This window comes from Mastomys coucha, unplaced genomic scaffold (genome assembly GCF_008632895.1).
Source record: "Mastomys coucha isolate ucsf_1 unplaced genomic scaffold, UCSF_Mcou_1 pScaffold18, whole genome shotgun sequence".
NCBI classification, from domain to species: domain Eukaryota; kingdom Metazoa; phylum Chordata; class Mammalia; order Rodentia; family Muridae; genus Mastomys; species Mastomys coucha.
Window position 1 is genome coordinate 19,359,042 of NW_022196900.1, and position 22,129 is coordinate 19,381,170.

Genomic DNA, 22,129 nt, shown 5'->3' on the forward strand with positions numbered 1-22,129 from the left:
AAAAAACCACAGAATTGGAAGATGACATGAGTCCACAGAATCAGAAAACAGATATATTAAAAACAAAACAGAAACAAAACCAAATTTTCTAGACCACTGGTTAACACAATACATTTGATATGCTCATCTGTGAGTGTGAGCATTCTAAAGCCTGGAACACCATACCTGCAGATCTCACAAACCAGCCTGGTAGTGCTAACAGTGTCTGTCTGTGGTGTCTGAGTTTTCTTCTTGCATTGGTATCTAGGGAGTGGGGAGGGGGTTGGGAGAACAAGAAAGCCAGTCAGGGATTCTTGATGTGGACACACATCTGGCATCAATTTTGACTCTTGGGAACCCAAGCAGTGGAAGCAAAAAGACCAGAAACAAGGTAGGAGCTGAGACCACCTGTCTTAAAGCACATAAAGATTTACAATCTCCAGCAATCACAGGGGCAAAGTCAACATTTTCTAAGTCCTTTCAAGACAGAGCAGCAGAACAAATACCACCAAGAAAAGAGACAGAGATGAAAATGTTTGCCTGCTGGGTCTCTTTCTAATGACATCAAAAGTGCATCAGATAGAAAACTTTTTGGTAAGATATCCTTGAACTTTCTGGAAGCCACAAATCATAATCACCCAGTGGTAAAAACTCAGACCACAGGCAGAGCACTTTCATGTGACCTTTAATACATATTATTAGCTAATGAGAGGAAAACTCTGCCTACTTGAGCTCACACAAAATATCATGTCTTCCCTTCTTCCAGAAGCAGACCTTTGAAGGCTGTTCCCCAGGCAAAGAACAAGAGCACCAGAAGTCAAAGGAAAACATAAATGTTTTCTACCCAGCCTTTGCCTGGTCTTTATTGGGATTCTGTCCAAATTCACAGAGGACACAACAGGGAAAGATCAGGTCATCAAAGATAGTTGGAAAGCGCTTCACTCCTAGAAATATTACAACCTGCAAAGAGTAAACTTCAAAGGCAATGAGAACTATCCTGGCATTTATTATGTGTGCATACGTGGGTGATGGGTGTGTCTGTGTTTGGTTTTAATGATCAATTAACTGCAGTTTTACTAGTCTTACCCCAGCATTAGTTTCCTGTAGAGCATTCTCAGCATAGTATATGCAATGATGTTGATTATAAAATTTAATACATCTTTCACGATTGGAAAGAAAGCTCTAGAGTTACCTAGTTCATTTTATCCAGTGTTTTAATCCTAACAGAACATGTGCTGTGGAATCGCTGGTGAGTCCTTCAGTTACAGAGGCTCACCACCTTCCAAAGCCAGTGGTGAATTCCTCGGGCAGGTCACATAGGACAAATTCTTTCTTAAGAAAAGTTCAAGCCATGGTACCTAAAAAGACCACCAAGGTGGGGAGGGGATGTAGCTCAGTGGAATGGTACTTGCCCATGATGTGCCCAGCCCTGCGTTCCATTCATAATAGCATAAAAAAATAATAAATAAAAGCAGCTAGCAGCTCTGCTGGATCCAAACTGGATCCAAACTGGATCGATCAGACCCTCTCCAGGCTTACCAGATGATGAATTCAAAGATGACCATGAAGGTTCCCTTCTATCCTCCTTATCTCATCCCTACTCTGCTTCATAAATGTTTCCAACTCCTCTTTGCTCTCATAGAATAATATTATTTCTTCCCAAGAGTATGCATATCTGTGTACTCAAACACATAGCCTCTTTGGAGTGCACAAAAGCAGACACGAAGTGACTAGGTGTACCTCGTGCTTGCAGCTGGTGGCATGGCTGAGGGCACAATAGAGCCCTGGTGATCTTATTGCCAATCCAAAGCTGTCATCTAAAACAGGCTTCGAAGCCCTTCCACTCATGACCCCATTCATGGCACACAGGTGTATAAAGTTGGTATAAAAATCAAGTGATATATGGATAACAAATCATAAAGAATATACTTGTCAATACTGAGAATGCCTTTTTAAATGAAATACATAGTACAAAATACAGGGCCATTTCAGAAGGCATGGAAGAGTCCGTCTTCATCTCAAGCCAAAATTCACTAGATCATTTTGGAAGAAACTCAGGTTAGCAGTTCACACAGCAAAGTTAAAAACCCAGCATTCTGAAACAACAGAATCCACCACATGGGAAAACATTATGAGTCTGTTACTCATAATGAAGCCACTACGATTCCATAAGAGAACTTGATATGTACAGAAAATGAGGGGGAAAAACCTACTACTGACATCCATAACATAATGTCAAATCTGAGCTGGGGTGTTTAAGGCAGCTCTGTTATCATTATGAAGCATGGCATCCCATGTGATGCAAATTGTGTGCTTATAGAGACAAGGCTTGGGATGCATTTAGTTATTTGACCCCATGGAGGGTTATGATCCGCTGTGTAAGAAGCTGGGTAAGAAGGTGGTATCTCAGATGTGGAAGGATGAGGGCAAGGCAGTGAACTGGATGGGACAAGAACTGCTAGAAATAAAATCACCCACCATGACTGTTCTCTTGCATGGGATCACTTTGTGACTAGAATTACAAGTCTAGAGAAATCTTTTTCTTAATTTTTTTTTTAAGATTTTATCTATTTTATGTATATGAGTACACTGTAGCTGTTTTCAGACACACCAGAAGAGGGCATCGGATCCCATTACAGATGGTTGTAAGCCACCATGTGGTTGCTGGGATTTGAACTCAGGACATCTGCAAGAGCAGTCGGTGCTTTTAACCGCTGAGCCATCTCACCAGCCCCTGGAGGAAACTTGTGAGAGAGAGAAAAAGAGAGAGAGAGAGAGAGAGAGAGACAGACAGACAGACAGAGACAGAGACAGAGACAGAGACAGAGAGAGAAGAGAGGGAGGGCAAAAGAAGGAAGGAAACTCCAACCACAGAACAAAGAATTCCTCTACTACACCAGAAGACCAGTAGATTTGGCCTACAGCCTGTATGAAGTCTAAAATGTCATTCTTTCAAGTTCGACTTTCAAATATTTCTTGTATCAGCTTCATGTATTTAATATACATCTCCCCAGATAAGCAAGCACAAGCTCAAAGCAGTTGATGGCTGCAACAACAACGATAACAATAATAACAACAATAATAATAATGACAACTATAATAATGGTAATAATAACAATAACAATGATAACAATAACAACAGTAACAACAATAATGACAACTATAATGTTACAATGATAATAATAACAATAGCAACTATAATAATAACAATAACAACAACTATAACAACAATGATAATAATAACAACAACAATGATAATAATAACAACAATGATAATAATAACAACAATGATAATAATAGCAATAACAACAAGTGATCATAAAGGGTCATTTTTCTGTGTTACAGGATGAAGGCTGGATTTGCTTCTTCCCATATCAAGATAGTATTCAAATATCAAATACAAAATGTACTCATATAATCCTTTCTGTCTCTGGGGTCCTAGTTTTCAAACCTGCACTCAATACTTGAGTTCCAAATACATATACAAACTTTAAACAAAACATTCAACCACAGAACTAATTCTGAAAATGCCCAGGACCACAAGCAAGAGATGAAATGCCAAACCTCAAAACTTCAAATGTAATAGCCATGACCCTGACCATGCGGTAAAAGATGAATGCAATTAATGTTACCTTAAAAATAACTGAAGCAGCTCTTCTCTTTTTAGCCCTAATTGCCCATCATGGGACTTCAGAAGCCAGGCATCTGGCAGGAGACAGAAAAAAAAAACAAAAAAAAAAACAAAAAAAAACCACGTTCTGACCATTGTACTCCTTGACCCCAAGTGAACCCATTTAAATGTATTAATGAACTCCTAAGGCCTTCACAGAGACTATAATCTGTCAAACATTTACAATTACAAGGGGATCAATAAAAATATAATTGCTGAATAGTTCCTTTCCAGTTCACTCTGGTCTTTTTATTTAAAAGAAAATGTATTGAAAGGAAGGAAAGCAGTGCCCCACCTCCACCCCCACCCCCAAAATAAAATTTTGTTAAAAATTCCAAGACAGTAGGGGATTTTCAAGGTTGTCTAATAAACTGTCCTTTTCTCCTCTGGATACGTCAGTCATCAGGCATGCCGCTGTCAAGGGCAACTTCAACAAAGCTAACAACGTCCCGTCTCAGTATTTCCTCACGTGGTTATTCACCTTGTTACCCAGAATGTTCTGTGACACCTCAAACTCTCCTATTCAAACTGAAACTGAACATCCGCACCACTACTTACACTTGAATACACTGTCTCTGTCCTGGAACATCAAATTACCCAGCTTCCTGATGACCTTAGGTTGGACTTTAGCTCAACTTAGTCCAACCTCAGATCTCCACGCATGCTCAGTCTCTGAGCTCCCCTCCGCCAGCCTGTTACCTCCCACAGTCCTTTCTGCTAGTCTGCCCTTTGACACTACCATCGCGATTAAAATCTACACTGTCTCTCTGTTCTCATTCATAACCACCAGAGACCCCGTGGGAAGGAAAAAAACAGAGACAAGATAAGACTGTCACTATGAATCAGTGCATTCTAATCCCAGCTGAGCCCTAAAGCTGTCATTTCCCTAGGCTATCTCCATAACATCACAGTGCCTCTTCCCTCCAAGGGGCGAAGGCAGTGGATGTTCAGCACGAAGCTCCATGGCACTCCCTCCCCGCCTCTCTGCTACCACCCACCACATGAATGATTTGGGATGTTCTTCTAAATCTCCATCCTCTCCAATCTATCCCAGGTGCTGCCTCAGCCTCCAGACTGTCAAATGTGCTGAAAAGAGGATCTCATACATGCTATTTTGCAAAAGCCTGCCATCTTGCAATTTATAAAGTAATCAATAAATTGGCTATCATCAGCCAGGATAGCCTTACTCCTATAATGTGATCCTTCTGCCTCTGAGTCTTCAGCATGTCCTACCGTGGTCATAGGCTGACACTGTCCAAAATGGGGCAGCTACTGGATACACACAGCGCTACATAGAATTGGACCACAGACAAAGGGTGCAGCATTAAATTCCGATATCTTGAACTTGCTTACATTCAGCGACTATCAAGCCTACGATTTCGTACAAAGAAGTATTTCTAGGCAATATCATGAGCTACCAGCCCACCATTCCACAAGGAATGTGGAGTATGCAGTGGCATCCCCCTCAGACTAAGGGGGCAGAGCTACTTGTCTGAACTGTCTCCCTTTGGCTCACAGCTGGCTTTCCTAAGATAAGCTCTGGCATCGTGCCATAGACTTGTACTGAACAACCTGGCTTTTTCAAAACTCTGTTGGACCCACAATAATGTCCTGAATCAGGTATGGTAGCTCATGCCTATAATCTCAAGATGTGGGAGGCTGGGGCGGGAGGATTACTGTCAGGTTAAGGCCTTCTTGGGCTACTGTGTAAGACCTTGTCTCCAAAAAAAAGTGATGATGAAGATGATGATGATGATGATGGTGGTGGTGGTGGTGGTGGTGGTGGTGGTGGTGGTGATAAATTGTGTTTGGAGACACTGCCCACTACTTTAAACTGTGTACAGTTTGACAAACCACAGAGAATATCCTGTCTCCTCCTCATACCATGAAGAGCCACACCCCTTGGGCATTCATGTACTCGGACTCTCTGGATCATTCTGGTTGTCTTGTCTCTGTACCAGCTACCTAGAAGGTTAAGCCAACTGTTTGGTCCTTTTCTAATGGACGGGCTGGACCCTGAGATGGACTCTCAGTGTTTGTCTCTGCAAAATTTACACGTTCACTCCCCCACCCCTCCTTTCCTTCCTATATTCACTAAACCTTATTACATTCCGTAGTAAGACACACACATGAGTAATTTCAAGTATCTCAAGGGTCACACCGAATCTTTGTGGAGCTCTCCCTCCCATTGTTTTTTAGCCCATGAAGCCTATTTTATTAGCTCTCCAAGAATCGCACACTGGACTTCGAGTGTTGTGTTTCCCGTGACTACTTCTGATAATGGATGAAATGAGGAAGTACTTTCAATAAAGCTCCTTGTAAGGCCGCTGCATCCCTGTCTCCAGGAGGAGAAGGGAGCTGAAGCACACTAACGAGGAGAATCGGCACCAGACGGCTTCGCGGCTTCGTTCAAACCCTTTAGCGTTTAATTTAAGACACTTGTCCCATTTTAAGCATCCAATCCGTTTATGTCACAGAAAAGCACTCACGAGGAATATTTTACCATCCTCTGATAAATTAATCCAGCTAGATACTAAACTTCTCATGGCTGATCAAAGTCAATGAGTTTAAAGGGCAAGAGGCCAAAGGACAGCTGGAGATGTTCTCAGGTAGAGAGCAAGTCAGTAGGGTACCATAGCAGAGCATCTACCGGTGGTGTCCCCTCCATGCCATTCAAAGACTCACAACTCATGAAATATCCTGTCATTCCGATCATGTTCCAAGTTCGAGGGGCACATTTTGCTCACACTGATGTCTGTTTCCACGCTGGCCATGCCGTCTGAAGTACGAAGTGTGAGCACTGTCCTGGATATCAGTTTCATCATCACTGACACAAAACCGTCTTTGTGGTTTAAAACAGCAAATTTTGTCTCCAGGACCACGCTCTAAAGAAATCACCTCAGAGGTTATAAATATGGCTCTGTCAAGAAAATGTTCCTCTTGCCAGCACAAGGACACACACACACACACACAGAGAGGAAACCATCTGAGAAACCGAAAGAGCTTCCCATATCTGTGCTCTCTGCAGGAATGAACAGCCACTGAGCCCCTTCTAGCTATGTCACTGAGCTGAGGAGGCAGGAGGACAATGCCTGTTCCTAGCAAAGATTTCAACTAGGAAAATATTAGCAGAAAGCATCCTAAAAACTTGACAATGGCTCTCCCTCAATAAGAAGGATTATGATGGCTTCCCTTTTCTCATTATACTCTTTTATCTTCTACAGTGCGTTTAAAAGTTCAAGGATACTTTGTGTACTTGTAAACCAAGTACAATTGCTCTCAGTTTAGTGTGACTCCACTTGTGCAGAGTATAAACCAATTACACAGAAAGCTGTGGGGAAAGTCTTCTTTAAGACAATAAAGAAATGGAAAGTTCTATTCCTTTCCAATAGTAAGATGATGGATGTCTTTGTTAGGGTTAGTACCGTTGTGATGAAACTAGACATGACCAAAGCAACTCGGAGAAGGAAGGGTTAATTTGGCTTCTGCCTCATTATCACCCAAGGAAGACAGCACAGGAACTCAAAACAGGCAGAAGCCTGGAGACAGGAGCTGAGGCAGAGCCCATGGAGAAGTGTTGCTTAGTGGCTTGCTCCCCATGGCTTGCTCATCCTGCTTTCTTAGAGAACCCAAGGGATGGCAGCACCAACAATAGGCTGGTCCTCCCATGTCAAATACTAATTAAGAAAATGCCCTGCAGGCTTGCCTACAGCCTGATTTTATGGAGACATTTTCTCAACTGAGGTTCTCTTCTCTGGAACAAGGCCCTTGTCAGGTCAAGCTGACATAAACCTAGTCAGTAAAGTGGCTAAATGAAGTGATTGGGCAACTGAATGGCTTATGATCAGGCTCCTAAAATTCAATTCCAAACACGTTACCATGTACAACAGTGGCTTAAAATATGGCCCATGGAAACAAAACGCATTCATTGTCTCTAAAAAGAAGCAGACCATAAAATAGGCCATAAGGGAAACAGGCCATAAAAGAAAGTAGGGGGAAACCCCAGGTTAAATGTTAATTCTATTCATTATGGAAGTGCAAATATGAGTGTGTTTGTTATTGATATAGTGTATAGTTTCAGAGACATTTTAATACCTTGAGCAGTATTTCACATAAAAGCAAATAATTTCAAAGCAGAGGCACACTGTTTACATATTTAAAGTGTGTTTAGTGAAAAATTTACCCACTAGGTTATTTTGTCATTAACATGGGGTGAAATGAAGGAACAAGGAGAGCCAGAGAAGTGATGTGCATTTTTCATGTGTGAGAACAAGTTCAAAGCCAGCCACCAGCATCTGCCATGATGACCTCTGCCCAGAGTTAATACTCTTCTTTCCAGTCAAAACCATATGCTGGTCACCTTAGCCTGCCATAACATGTTGTCACTGATGATGGGGACTACTGAGTCACGTGTACTTTTTACAAAGATCCAGCTGGAAATTAGACATCAGGGTACAGTGGGGCTACTTGTGCTGCTGGCTCTGTTGTGGGCTCCAAGTGCATCTTCCATGTGTACACACAGCCTGCATGGAGAGAACTCCCTGTTCCTAAAAGACCACCAGTCCTATTGGATGGAAGCAGCACCACATGACCTCTCCTAATGTCACCTATCCGGTAGGATATGTTAGAGACTAGAGCTTCAATCCTGTTGGCCTGTGGGGAAACCCTAGCCTTACCAAAGGCTGAATACATTTTACTTGATCTACATCAGTGCTGCAGTAACCTGTTGGCGTATGAAAGCTCCAATTCCCACTCAAAGGAAAATGTTCCTCATTCAGATGAGTGTTTGAGATCTGTGGCTCTCTGCTTAGACATAGCCAAATGCTTTATAGCTAGGACTCTCTTGAGTAGTTCACTGCCAAACACTGCTTGACTGCTTCGGAGTCAAGATCGCTTGGAACCAAGAGTTCACCTGCTGCTTCCAATTCTAAAAAACAACTTCTTTCAAGGAAGCTTTAGTCTTCTTTCATTGCTTTTCTCTCAGATTGACACAGAAGGCCTTTCTCAGAATCTTCACAGCGCATGGGAGTGCTTTGTGTTCTTCCTGGAGCTGTCTTCCCTAAGCCTCAACTAACCCCATGACTCCACCCCCTCTTGGACCAACCTATCTGAGGTATTAGCCTGAAGCAACACCCATGCCTGTTACCTGCCTGAACCAATGCCTCCTCTGATCCCTAACAATGCCTGTACCTGTGTTCCAGATGGAGAACCTGGAAATCTGTCTGGTTTCCATGGATCAGTCAACCTAAGGAGAAAGAACCCAAGAGCAAAGTGGGGGGACACATGCTGATGAATCAGCCCCAAACACTATGTTAAATCCTCAGTTGCCTGAGCTTCCAGATAAATATTGACTATAAACAAGAAATTAGGTAGACTTTAAAAATAAAAGGCATGGCCTTATTTCTCCCTCAATTTCTAAACAACTAATAGAAATAGAATAGAATATTCACATTGCAATGTAGGAATGTAGAAGACTGAGTGGTTTGGATAACAAGAATGACATTTAGGCATATTTAAATCAGTTGACTTAACACATTGGTAAGAAAAGCTATACTGGTGTGGGAAACGGTGGCCAGAGGCTAGCAAGTATTAGTTGTGATTTGGCTAAGCTTTGCAGACCCGGTTGGCAGCATAGTGACTATAGTTAAGACTATCTTATAAGTGGGCATGGAAGTACATGTCTGTCATACCAGCACCTGGGAGGTAGAAGCAGGAGAATCAGGAGTTCAAGGTCATCCTTCCCTGAACAGTGAGTTCAAGATAACCTAAATGGTAGACAGCCGGGTCTTTAAAATTGAGTAGCAAACTAAAAGCACAGAGCTGCCAAACTCTAAACCCGAGGAATGATTTGTGCAAACTGAGCTCTCAATCCTCCAGGATGAGAAGGACCTAGAAAGGTGTGGCCTTGTGGGCAGCCGTGGGGAGCCATGGGGAGCCTTGGGGAGCTGGCACCTGGATCTTGGTTTTCTGTCTCTCAGTCTCAAAGTTGTTTAATAGATTTTCAACGTATAATATTTTAATTCTTCACACAGCTTTTTTAAAGTGGTAAAATTTACCATGGCAAAACAATCTAAATACAAAATGAACATCCTAGCAAAATGATAATTCCTTGCACAATGAAAATCACCAAGAAGCTATACAATAGCCAACCATCCAGTCTTCATGAATCAGAACTTTATTGGTATTCGAATTTCATACAGATTATGGGCAGTTATTAAATTGGTAACTACTCTATGCAGTGGTATTTTTAACCCAACCGAGTTTACTTGTACCACATGGCTGAGGAAACCTATGGCTAACTTCTAATAGAGCAAGCCATGCTCGCTATTAATTAGCAATGTGCTAAAAAGTCATCATGAAAAACCATCTCAACAAACACACTCATCTCAAAAACACCTAAAGTCCTATATAAAATTTGCTAAGTAAGAGGGAGTGGGGAGTTACAAGAAAAGGCCAACTCATCAAACAAAAGATGGCCTTTCCTCGTTCATGCCTTCCTCGTCTGTGCAATCCCACACATATGCGGCTGATTAGCCTGTTGCAGAGGCAAGCCATCACATTCTGTAGACACCGCACTTCCTCAGGAACTCCTGAATCACTCCGACGTCAAATGAGCTCCTGTACATCAATCACTTGTGTGCCTACCATCAGAGCACTGATTGTGTCTTCATTTCTACACCATGATCAGGTGGCCTGCATTCGCCTCCCCACTAGACTCTAGGCCTCCTGCCTCCAGGGATGATGACCTCTTTCCTTGCCAGCCCCATCACAACTAACTATAGTAATACACACAAATTGATGCACACCGTGACAAAATAGAATACAGAAACCTAATATTCCCCTTGGCAACAGGCGATCTTACCAATCAGCAATCATAAACACTTGACGCAAGGAGCTACATCTCAACTGAACATGTACAAGCTTATTTTCCTTATCATTATTGCCAAAGCAGTGCAACATGTCAAGTATTTGCATAGAGTTGATTTATATAGACTGTCAGGTCACTTGAGTAGTCTAGGGTTGGTCAAATGTACACAAGGAGATAGATAGGCCCCTTGGTATGTCACAATGACACCATTTTACAGAAGGGACTTGAGCACCCATGCATTTTGGTTTCCCACTCCTGAAATAAATCCTCGATACTGAAGCAGGATTGGACTTAAAATTCTCTGCAACATGAGACCCAATAAAAGGCTTCTCTGGGAGAAAGTTATAAAGTGAAAAGCATAAAAAATAGAACAAGAAAAGAAAACACAAAAGTCTTTGAAGGATGCCAGAGTAAGATAGAAACTTATTATTTGAACATTGACATTGTGAAGAGAGAAACTTATGGCCATACAGTAACCAGCAAAACTGAAAACCAGATGTGTCCACATCACCATGCTGCAGATGCTCAGAACAAACAAGAGAGGCAAAAGACAGAAGTGAAAGGAAGGACAGGCCAAGAGAGACCTCAGGCAGAACCATAGATTGCCTCTCCTCACAGGTTACAATCAAGTGCAAGCCTTTCCATGTGATTCAGCACATCAGTAATGGCAACCACAATAGCAGCTAGTACCTTCAGTACGCTCCCGGGCAATTGAAAAGTCATCACTGAAGATTCATGAGAGCATGTGTTGTTTCTGCACAGGCAGAAAAAGAGCTTAAAGACCTCGTGTGCTTCATAAGAGGCCACACAACTGTGGTCTTGTGGAGGGAACTTTAGAAAGTACTCTGTATTTCCAGTTATTATAAAACCTTTTATTAAAAAGCAGAGGAATGCAAGTGTAAGAATTTTAACATCCAGGGCTAGGGTAATGGTTCAGTGAGTGGGAATACTTGTTGTACAATCATGGAGATCTGAGTTCATATCCCCAGTACCCACATAAAAAGCTGGAGACAGCTGCTTATGCCTGTAACTCCAGTGTTGTGGAGCAGAGACTGGTGTATCTTGGGAACTCACAAGTCATCCAAGCAGGGCAAAATGGCAAACTTTCACTTTAGTGAGAAACTGTGTCTCCCTGAAGTTTGGTAGATAGTGACAGAGAAGACAGCTAATTCCTCCTCTGGCTTCTACCTGTTCACAGGCACATACAAGCTGTCATATACTCATGTGCATGTACCATAAACACACATACCCCACACAAAGAATTAACATTAAATGCATCTATTATAACTACAAAACCAATGTTTCCTAATTATCTTGGAACAAAATCCAGTTCAATCTTGCCTACAGGCAAATATATGATAAAATAACATGCCAAGTTTAAAATCAGACATTTAGATGAAATTGTTTCAGACATAGACAGATGACAATAAGAATTAACAACATTAATTTGAACAAAAGGTAGAAAGTTCCTGATGCAGAGAATTTTTACACTGAATCTCACATTATGTATTTAGCACAGAAATTGTTAGAAAGTAGTTGGCATTTGAGAGACAGACAGACAGAAGACCACCTCAGAGGAACACTAAGGGGTCGTTATTGGTCTATAACAGCTCAATAGAGTCTAACAGAGGCTAATAGAGTCTAAAGTTTATGAATATTAGTACTGTGGACAGACTAATAAATATATATTGTAGTTATCACCCAGAGAAAACCAGCCTCCTTTTAAACATTCAGAAAGCAGAAACCCTAATCCACAAGAAGTAAAAACCATAAAATCTACTTTTACTTACAAGAATCAACCAAACTTATCATGGGAAGTTCACATGCATAAATAAATGTCTATGATAGAGCAGTCCTCAGATGTATCCTACCGAGCCTCCCAGGGGATGTCTACGATAGAGCAGTCCTCAGATGTATCCTACTGAGCCTCCCAAGGGATCTTCCATGAAGCCAGCTGCCTGCACAGAAAATGTCTATCTTTCCTATACAGTTTTAAATTTTACAGCAAATAGCAATAAAGAGTCCAGGCTTACAGTCCACAGAGCGATGCCCTTCTGTGTGCTTAAATGCCCACTTTCAAATGGAAAATTCCTCATCCCTCAAAATGAGCAAAACTTAAAATAAAAATACTGTTGATAATTTCAAAAGTATTTAAGATGGAGCCCTGTTCATATACTAATAAACCATATACTAATAAACAAGGCAAATATCTATTCTTACATAATTTCATCATTTAAAACTAAATGACTTCATTTCAACTCAAGAAAATGAAAATGTGAGTTCCATTTTTGTTTTCTGGAACCAACCTTCTTTCCCTCCACCCGCCCCTTTCCTCTCCAAGCCCAGATGTCATTCAGTTAACCCAGCCCACCCTTTAAGTCCCAGACACATCCCCCCCATCTCAGAAGGAATGTCAGCCCTGCCTCTTCCTCTGAGCTTTTCTACTCCAACACATGAGCTCCCCAAAGGCCATCTCCTCCTTTGCTGGTAAATATCATGAAGTCAAGCTCTATCTTATTTATGCTAGCATGCTCAATGACCGCAAATACATTTTTTATTAATTCATTCAGGTATTTATCATAATTAAGTTCATTCAATGATTTATTCAAAAAACATTCCTGCCATGTGTAGTATATTGTACTTGGCACAGGAGAAACAGCAGAAAACAAAACGAGAATTCTTTTCTTAAGAAAAGAAGCTAAGAAGTCAGACGATAAAGAAGGGACTGCAAGGCAAGCTTGACACACAGGAAAGATCATTCCATCTTACAGGCAGTCAATGAGGGAAGGTCTCACTAAGAGGGTGGTGACCTTTGAGGCAAGACTTGGCAAGTGCAAGGATTTAGATACCTGGGGAGAAAAATTTCTAGGCAGAGTCAACAGACAGCCCTGGAAGCCACAGTCCTTGTGTAGATAAGCTCAGGTGTAGCCATGGCTTAGAGTAGACATAAAGAACTCAGCAGCATGTAGCAATGGGCTGGGAAGCAGAAGCCCCAAGACTGAAAAGAAGCAGGCAGAGGTAAGAGGTGATGATGGACTGCAAAGCATATCACATGCAGTGACTATCACCCCATCATTAGAAAGTTAATATGAGGGTTGGAGAGATGGCTTAGCGGTTAAGAGCATTGACTGCTCTTCCAAAGGTCCTGAGTTCAATTCCCAGCAACCACATGGTGGCTCACAACCATCTATAATGAGATGCGACGCCCTCTTCTGGGGTCTCTGAAGACAGCTACAATGTACTTACATATAATAAATAAATAAATCTTTAAAAGAAAGTTAATATGAAATATCTTAATGGATTGTGCAGACAGTTTAGCTACAAAGCAAAATGTTAGTAAATATTCAGGAGGCCCTAATATTTCAAGAGCTGCAGGAAATTATTCCAAAATGTAATAAGGAAGTCTGGTTTTGATTTGGGTTTGGGAGACCATTCTGCTCAGGTTGGGTTCAAATTTTCCTTATAGCTGAAGATGACCTTAAGCTTGACCCTCCTTCTTCCACCTCCCAAGGAACAGGATTATAGATGAGAGCCACCATGCCCAGTATCACAAAGACACTGTGGAGTGCTGAGACTACAGATGAGTCTCCTATCCATCCCAGATATTCCAATGTGTACAGGGAGAAATAAGCTTGAAGATTTTTAACACAGGATTTGATCATCGTAAACAGGACTTGATCCCAGCCCACATAAACAAGCAGAGGTGGGCCAAGTCCTACTGCTTACCTCAATAGAGCAGTTAAAGTTCAGAATGACTTTGGTAAATTTTTCTGGAACTTCCATGGGAGCCTGTTGGAATTTCTCAGGGTGTTCTTAAAGCTCCTAGGATTTCCAAGTTCCTTCAAGGATTCAGTTTGCCCTTTATTAGTCATGACAACAATGGAAGTCCCACAGCAAGTTCTACAGCTAATTAAAACTATCTTTGTTTCTCCCTTTAGCCCCCAAATCACCAACTAATTCCCCCCAACAAGTTTAAAAATATTTTTCAGACAATCATAACTGGGAAAGATTGTTGGGGGCAGGGGTGGAGTTAGGTTTCTGTTCACCACACAGGGTACCATGCCAAAATCCATACTATTTCCTTCCTGTTTGGGGTTTGGGCCTGGAGCATCCCATAATGCTCTACCACAGGGCTACAGTCTTGAGCCTCTTGGAACTTTTCTATTGTGAGACTCCCTTTCTAAATCTGAACTCATTATATCATTTGGATTTCCTCCCATGATTAGAAATTTAATATGAAATTGTTTCTTTTCAGGCCCTGAACTTGTAATCCTCCTGTCTCAGCCTCCCAAGCAGTTAGAGTGCAGACCTAAGCCACCAGACCCACCTACTATTTTTCTGCATCAACCTAGAACCATCCCATCAAGAGAAGCCATAGTGGATTCTCAAGAAACGCCTGGTTGATTTCAGTTTTCCACTAGAGAAAAACACTTCAAGACCAAAATTATATCTTGCTCCTGTGAAACCACTACTGTAGATTTTCTTTTTCCAGACAGTCTTTCGTAGGCTAGGCTGACCTTGAACTCTCAGAAATCCTCCTACTTCAACCTTACATGCACCACCATACCTTAGTTTATGCAATGCCAGGAACCAAACTCAGGGCTTTGGGTGCGCTAGCAAGCATTTTACCAACTGAGCCACATGCCAGCCTTGGATAGATCCTTTCACTCTCAAAGTTCTCTCTCAAAAAGCTAGCTCACCACATACATTTCAATGGCACTTACATACAATGATGCTCCGTGCATTGTGAGTATCCTTAAACACTGCAAGTTCTGTCTTCAAAGGTAAGCTTCAAACTCAGATTTCCAGGGACAAAGAGAACACCTCTGCCTGTGTAGTTTTAGACATGTCTAGAACTAACAACCCCCACTGCAACTATCTCACACCCTGGTGCCCCATCTGGTAATGGCATCCTCAAGACCATTTTTAGTTCTGTTCAAGACTGGTCCCACGCACACTAGCATGATTTGCCAGAAGCCATATATTCCAGGCATCCTCCCCAAGCCTGTCACTCACTTGCATTCCTTCTGGGCCTTCCTTCTGACTCTTAGGCATGGATCTGACACTAGCATTCAGCTGCTGTACCAATCACTCAACTACTTAAGGCAGGCAGGACTCACCCTCCACCCTCAGGAGTGTGTGGAGAACTCTGTGTAAACTTCGGTTTGGACTATTTATCACGGGCTCCTTCTGAGTCATCTTTGAGCGTGTCTTTCCATGTTTATAATCTAACTGAGAGCAAGACCCATGCTTTTTTGGCTGCTGTTTCATTTTTCTTTCTAAGTGTCCTCAGGCACGCATGAGGACCCGGAGTCTTCCAGGATATCAGAGGCATGAAAAGTTAACTGACAGGCTCTCAGATAAAAATGCCTTGAAAGAGGATGTTGCTGAATCTGGAGAAGTCAGTCAGCCCGCCCTGGCCTTTGAACCTTTGTGTCTGTGTCTACTCAGGGAGGAGGAAGCCAAGGGCTTCTCTGTGGATCTTCGGTAAAGAGTTAGGCAGAAAGAAGGCTTCCTTTTCTCAACACGACAATAATCGTTCTCCTGACGAATCACAGCCCAAGCCTGCAAGCAACCCCTTGACAAAAGGTGACTCTGCTTTAGCTGAGCTGGGTTCCTCCATTAAGAGAATGCGCCACCCTTATCATCCCCTGATTAGACTTCTGAGGAGGTAGGGGAGAGAGTCTTTGTTTAATGCTCCCACAGGGCAACCTGCCTATAATGAATAACTCCACCTGTCTCCTCCATGCCACAAGTGGTTCCAGGCCTTTCCCCTGGTGCCTCATTTTCTACCCAACAAAAGGCTCACAGATGCTTAGCATGTGTTCCCAAATGTCCCTCCTCCCCTTGCTTGAGACCCAGGGGGCAGCAGAGCCCTTGTGGAAAGAACACGCCCTGCAATGGCATTATTCATTTTGACTGTCACACAGCTGGAAATGGTTTTCTGTTTCCCCTTTCATAAGAGTCATTCCAGTCACTGACAAGAACTCTCTATTGGATGAAGTCAGGCTGTGTTTAAAAAGAGCCTGGGCAGGCTCTTCTCCATTCTGCTTGTCACTTTTGATGGCAACCTTCGGTACAGCCTGGCTAAGACAAGGAGGAACAGAGATGAATAGAGACACGCTGGCATGATTGCACACAAATATATAAAAATATAGGCATGAGTGCAAGCAAGCACATACAGTGTTCTAGGCTTGGGTAATCAAAGGCCAAGAATAGGTTTTAGAACAAACTGACGACGACAACTTAGTTACCTCAGATAAGCGACTGACGTGACAGAGGTCTCATCTCTTACTGTAGACATACGGGTACTGTTTGGATCACTACAAAAAAAAAAGCCTATGTACTTTTACAAATGGAGACAGTGCTGGATGCTTTCTGTAATGTTTGTATTCTTAAGTGATTGCAACAAGATCTTAAAAGTCAAAAGCCAGACTCTGAATTTTCAAGGAAAACAGCCATAAACTAAACAGAGAAACTCACAAGTTGGGTCAAAGGTAGGAATATCCAGAAGGAAATGGAAGCGAGCCAAGGCTATAGACAAGACTCTGCTGGTTCTAGCACTATATTTCTCCGACTCTCAGTTAAATCTTGGTGAACTTTCTTACGTTTCTAAAATGAAGGCCTGAATACTAGGCTCTGACTCCTTCACTGAGCGGAAACACTGAGGACTTTGTAGGTGCTGAAACATGGAAGAAAAACTCAAAAGTTGAGCAAGAGAGAGAGAGAGCAAGAGAGCAAGAGAGAAAGAGAGAGAGAGACAGAGACAAGGAGGGAGAGAGATCATGATAGAATACCATCTCCATGACGGAAGAGGCCTTACACAGCTTGTTTCCAACTGTTCCCAAAGTGTGGATGGGCATTTAACAAACGCCTACAGAACATAAAATGAATGAATGAATGAACCCTAAGTGGGATTAAATGAAGGGCCCATGAGAATAGAAACTAGACTTGAGAAGCAGATCATATCAATACATGTTCCTGTTTCACAGATGTAAAAAGAAAAGCCCTTTGACTTTCCGAGCCCAGCAGAGCTAGCTCTAGAGACCTCCTGACTCCACTAGCTTGATCCCTTTTGTTCACCAGGCTTGGTTTATCTCCTCCGGTTCTTCCAGAGTCTAATCTCCCATAGTTCCTCCCAGATCTTTCGCATCTGCACTTCCACTGCCTTGACCCTTGACTTAGAAGGCCAGGTCCCCTGCCCCTTTGCCTTTGATGTTCCCATAGGACCAGGAATCCCATCATTCAGAACCCTCACTAGCTCCTCCGTTAGGGGTGGAGGGAGCCTGAATTGTTCATTTATGTCTATCCCTGGTACTTAGCACAAGGCCTGTATGTGTTGACAGTTAGTTACATACTGCTGGGCTAGGGCAGATCTTGCTTTCCTTGCCTGGCTGGCATCCATCACCCTCCAGAGAGTCAGGACTATCCTTTACTAGGACAGAAATTCACTGAAGAGTTAGGAGAATCACTGGGAGGCAAGGTGACCAGAACACTAATCTAGGCCATTGTTTCAAATTTAGATAATAATAAATCAAAACAAACAAACAAACAAACAAACAAAAAACCCTCAGGTGTGGTAGTAGTTCATCCAAATACTTGGAATGTTGAGACAGGAATGGTTCGCTGTGAGTCAGAAGCCAGGCTGGGTTTCATAGTTCAGGCTAGCCTGGGCTACAGTATAAGATCCTGTCACAAAGGGCAGGAAATGGGAAGCGCTGGAGTAAATTGTCAGGGAGGGTGGCAAGCTCGCTGATAAGAATGGGCCCCAGGAGCAGCCCTCTCTGAAGCTTGCATCTCTGAAGGCACGGGCACGCAGAACGTCCACACCAGACAAAATGTCCTTTAAATGATAGCTACAACCGAAGCAGAGATCCACAGCCACATGTTCCCAGATGAGCTGAGTCTTCTATGGAGGAAGAGACTGGTTTTGAAGGCACTTTCCTTTATTTCTGTACTACCACAAGCACACCCCGGGCTCCCCCACTCGGGCTCGTACATGTTTGTTTTAGCACTGAACTAAAGTCAAGAGCCTGCCCTGTCATTATATCACTTTTTTAAACAGTACCACAAAAAGAAAATAAATTATAACCTAAATCCGTGGATGCATTAAAATAGTCCCCTTTCATTTTTCAGAAGTGGGGAGGGGAAGCTATGACTTTTACATGAACATCAGGGTTAAAGCTTCCTTAGCGCTGGCTGGGCAGCAGAAGAGAAGGTCCAGAAATTAATAGGATTCCCTAGGCCTGGTGCAGCAAGCTGGTCATGTAAGAACAAACTCTATACTGAAATCTCACTCCCTTGCCAAGACACAGAACCAAGACATTGCCATACAATTCACCACTGGCTGAAAAGTGACCTTTTGAGAAACCCTAAAGCAAAGTACATCAGCCTTGGACTTCTTCAAATTAATTAACTAGTTGACTCTCCCTCGCTCTCTCCCTCTCCCTCTCCCTCTCCCTCTCTCTCTCTCTCTCTCTCTCTCTCTCTCTCTCTCTCTCTCTCTCTCTCTCTCTCTCTCTCTCTCTCTCTCTCTCTCTCTAACCATGTCAAACTGATGTCCCCATACCTTGCAGAAGATTAAAAAAAAAAAAAAGAGTAAATAAACAAATTAATTGAAAGCAACTAAGAGGATCATGCATTTAAATTGTATCCAGAAGATAATAAAATGCTGACCAAATCTCTTTTAATGATCTGTCTTCTTAGCCTCTCTAAACTCAGGTGTAATTCAAAGTCTTTAGCCAAATCAGCTTGCCATGCAGCTGAAAACGTATGTGTTCTCACCAGTCACACGAAAGCAGAGGGCAGGAGAAAGGTCCTCCAAGGGTTCCACCAAGACTCCCCCTGAGATAGAAGGAGCTAACTGCTTCAGAGATGAAAAAATAAAATCATCACTTACTGCTCTACAAGACGGAGCAAGGAACTTCTATTGGAATATTGGAAGTTAAACTCTAGAAAGGAGTCTTAGAGATCTACTCCCTCAGTCCCCAGCCCTACCCCCATCCTTTAAAAGATGTATTGACTCTATTTCTGCACTAGTAACAACCCTCTCTGGCCTGTACTACACATGTTCCACTCCGTGATTAAGATACTATGTATAATACACACAGGGTCAAGAATGCCGGTTGTGGGAAGAGTCATGTTTAAGTTAGCATTAGCCAGCAGGCTACCCCCAAACAGAGGATGAAAACATCCCATGGCCAGCATTCTGTGTGCAGAGGAACTTTAACACACATGCTCAGAAGGCCCCACCAGGCCCTGTACAACTCACAAGCCTCATCCATTTTTATTAAGTTAAGTTTCCCAAAAGGAAGCTATCATTTGGAAAGGGCAAGGGAAGAAGAAATGACACGCAGATGGTTCTAGAAGCTTTACATAGGGACATTAAATAAATTGGCAATGGTGCCGCACAACTTACTAGCCAGGTGTTTACAGCAGAACGTAAGAGAACACACATTCATTCAATCATCCCTCAAACATTTTACCTCTGCTCTTCTGCTAACTGGTATGACTGGGGGCGTCTCAGGCATCTTGGGGTTAAATAATGACAAGCCATAACTCCTTTAAGTGACATCCAGGCCTTCTCCACCACCACCAAGGACCATGACAAGCACCTCTGATAGGCCCTTACTGTTCCCACCCATCTTTAAGCCAAGCTGTTTGTCTCTCTACCACAGTTGGGATTTCAGGTTCTGCTCCCAGCCTGCCAAGGTTCTCAAGACTTCTCTGCCAGCACATAGGGACACAATATGGCACATGCACTCTTCACTCTCTACACCGCAGCTATCTGTTTCCCACCTTCTGCACTTCAGCTTTGACTAAACCCTTCTCTCCACGTTCTTTGAATCTGTTACAACAAGAATTCAATGGTTGCTTACTGAGCTGAATTTGTCTCCTTCTCTCCCAACATTCTAACACATCCCTAAAAGATATTTAGACACTGACACAATAGAGCCTTTCGAATTATCATCCTTTGCAAAATGTAAGAAACCAGACAGCAGTAAGATGCTGACTTAATTAGCAAAGCCAGAGCTGACTTATGGGTTGGTTTTATGATGTTGTACCTCACCTTCAAAGTAAATCACGTTCCTCACGTGGGCAGGCAAGATGGTACCACGGAAGAGAGGAAAGAAAGAAGGAAGAAGAAGATGTGAGGGAAGGGAAGGAAAGAAAGAAGGGAAGAGGGAGGAGGAAGGCAAGGAGAGAGAAAGGAAGGAGAAGAGAGGCAAGGAGAGAGAGGTAGGGATGCAAGGAGGAGGGGAGAGGGAGAGAGGGAGGGAAGAGAGCAGATTAGGAGGAGGAGGAGGAGGAGGAGGAGGAGGAGGGATGAGAAGGAAGGACTGAAGGAGGGACTGAGGGTGGGTGGCCACACATTAAGCACAGACAATAAAAACTTGACCTTAAACTAAACTTCTAAAGACATTATGAGTCAAATTCTTGTAACTTCCCACTGAAATCAGCAATGGTGTGTTCTGTTCTGAGCACAAATTTTTATACCAATCGTCCGAAGCGATCCCTTTCCCTAAAAATCACAAATTTCAGACTGAATGTTATTATGCCCTCAAAGACTCCGCCACCAGGATTTATTCTTCCCCTGAATGTCCCACTAGGCCAAACAACATCTACGATAGTATCTGAAAAACCAAATCAAATTACATTCTGCAAAATACTAACTCCGAATGAAAACAGAAGTCTCTGAAAGGCTGCCACTTACATTTTCACTTCTGTGATTTCTTTACTGTCATTCACAGGGACGCTGAGCTTTGGGGGGTGGTGGCAGCTCCCCTGAGCTGAGGATGCAAAGGGAAGCGGTGGGCAGGCCTAGGTGGTGCCTCAGAGAGGCCAGACCACAAGGATCGCTTGCACCTCATCAGTTTTAGGCAGCCTTGCAGGTTGTAATAATAAGGAAGGCAGGAGAAGAAATTATTGCTGGTCCCCTCGTGGGGGAAAGAAAGGAAGGAATTTGGAAGGAAGGAAAGAAGGAAGGGAGGAAGGAAAGAAAGGAGGGAGGGAGGGAGGGAGGAAGGAGGGAGGGAGAGAGAGAGAGAGAGACTAGAGAAAGCCAACACCCTCTTACGTCCCTCCTTCCAAGCATCCCCTTCCTGGTGGGTTTCTTTTATCCCATCTTCTTTCTGCTGCCCCCCATTTCCCCACTAGACTAATTTTTTCCCATTTCCCCTCTTCAACTTCAACTAGTCTATCATGAGGAATCACCCACCAGCAGTCCCCAGTTACAGGGAAGATGGTTGAAACAACAGATCATCCCACCCATTCATTTTCCTGATGAGGACACCAAGCCCAGGAGTCCAGAACCCCGTTCAGAGTGCACCGCTAGGGGACGCTGTGTACAAGGAGGCTCTGATGTGGAGGCCCAGTTCTGCAGGCACCCTTCTCAGCCTTTCTCCCTCAAACTCCTTCCCTCTCTTGCTACATTTTTTTCCCTCAAATTCACACTCAAGACCAAAGAAAAGGAAAAATAAAACAGATTTTTTAAAAAAAATACTGCTTTCATATACTTAGAGCCCTGGTGGTTATTATTCATGATGTTGCATCTGGAGAACCAAGGGCAAAAACTAGATGCTATTACAGCTGTGTTTTAATGCAGCTGGCTG

At 42.8% G+C, this 22,129-nt stretch overlaps 1 protein-coding gene across 17 annotated transcripts in view; it reads right to left on the reverse strand.

Moving 5' to 3' along the window:
* Nucleotides 1-22,129, reverse strand: part of Lpar1 (lysophosphatidic acid receptor 1) — a 170,176-nt gene that overhangs the window by 103,447 nt on the left and 44,600 nt on the right. For 3 of the 17 annotated variants that reach the window (XM_031377512.1, XM_031377515.1, XM_031377510.1), the window contains exon 1: nucleotides 20,587-20,707. The exons of the other annotated variants lie outside the window; for them this stretch is intronic. The gene's annotated coding sequence lies outside the window, so the exon portion shown is untranslated. Of the gene's footprint in view, nucleotides 1-20,586; nucleotides 20,708-22,129 lie in introns of those variants that run through there. 17 annotated transcript variants of the gene reach the window in all.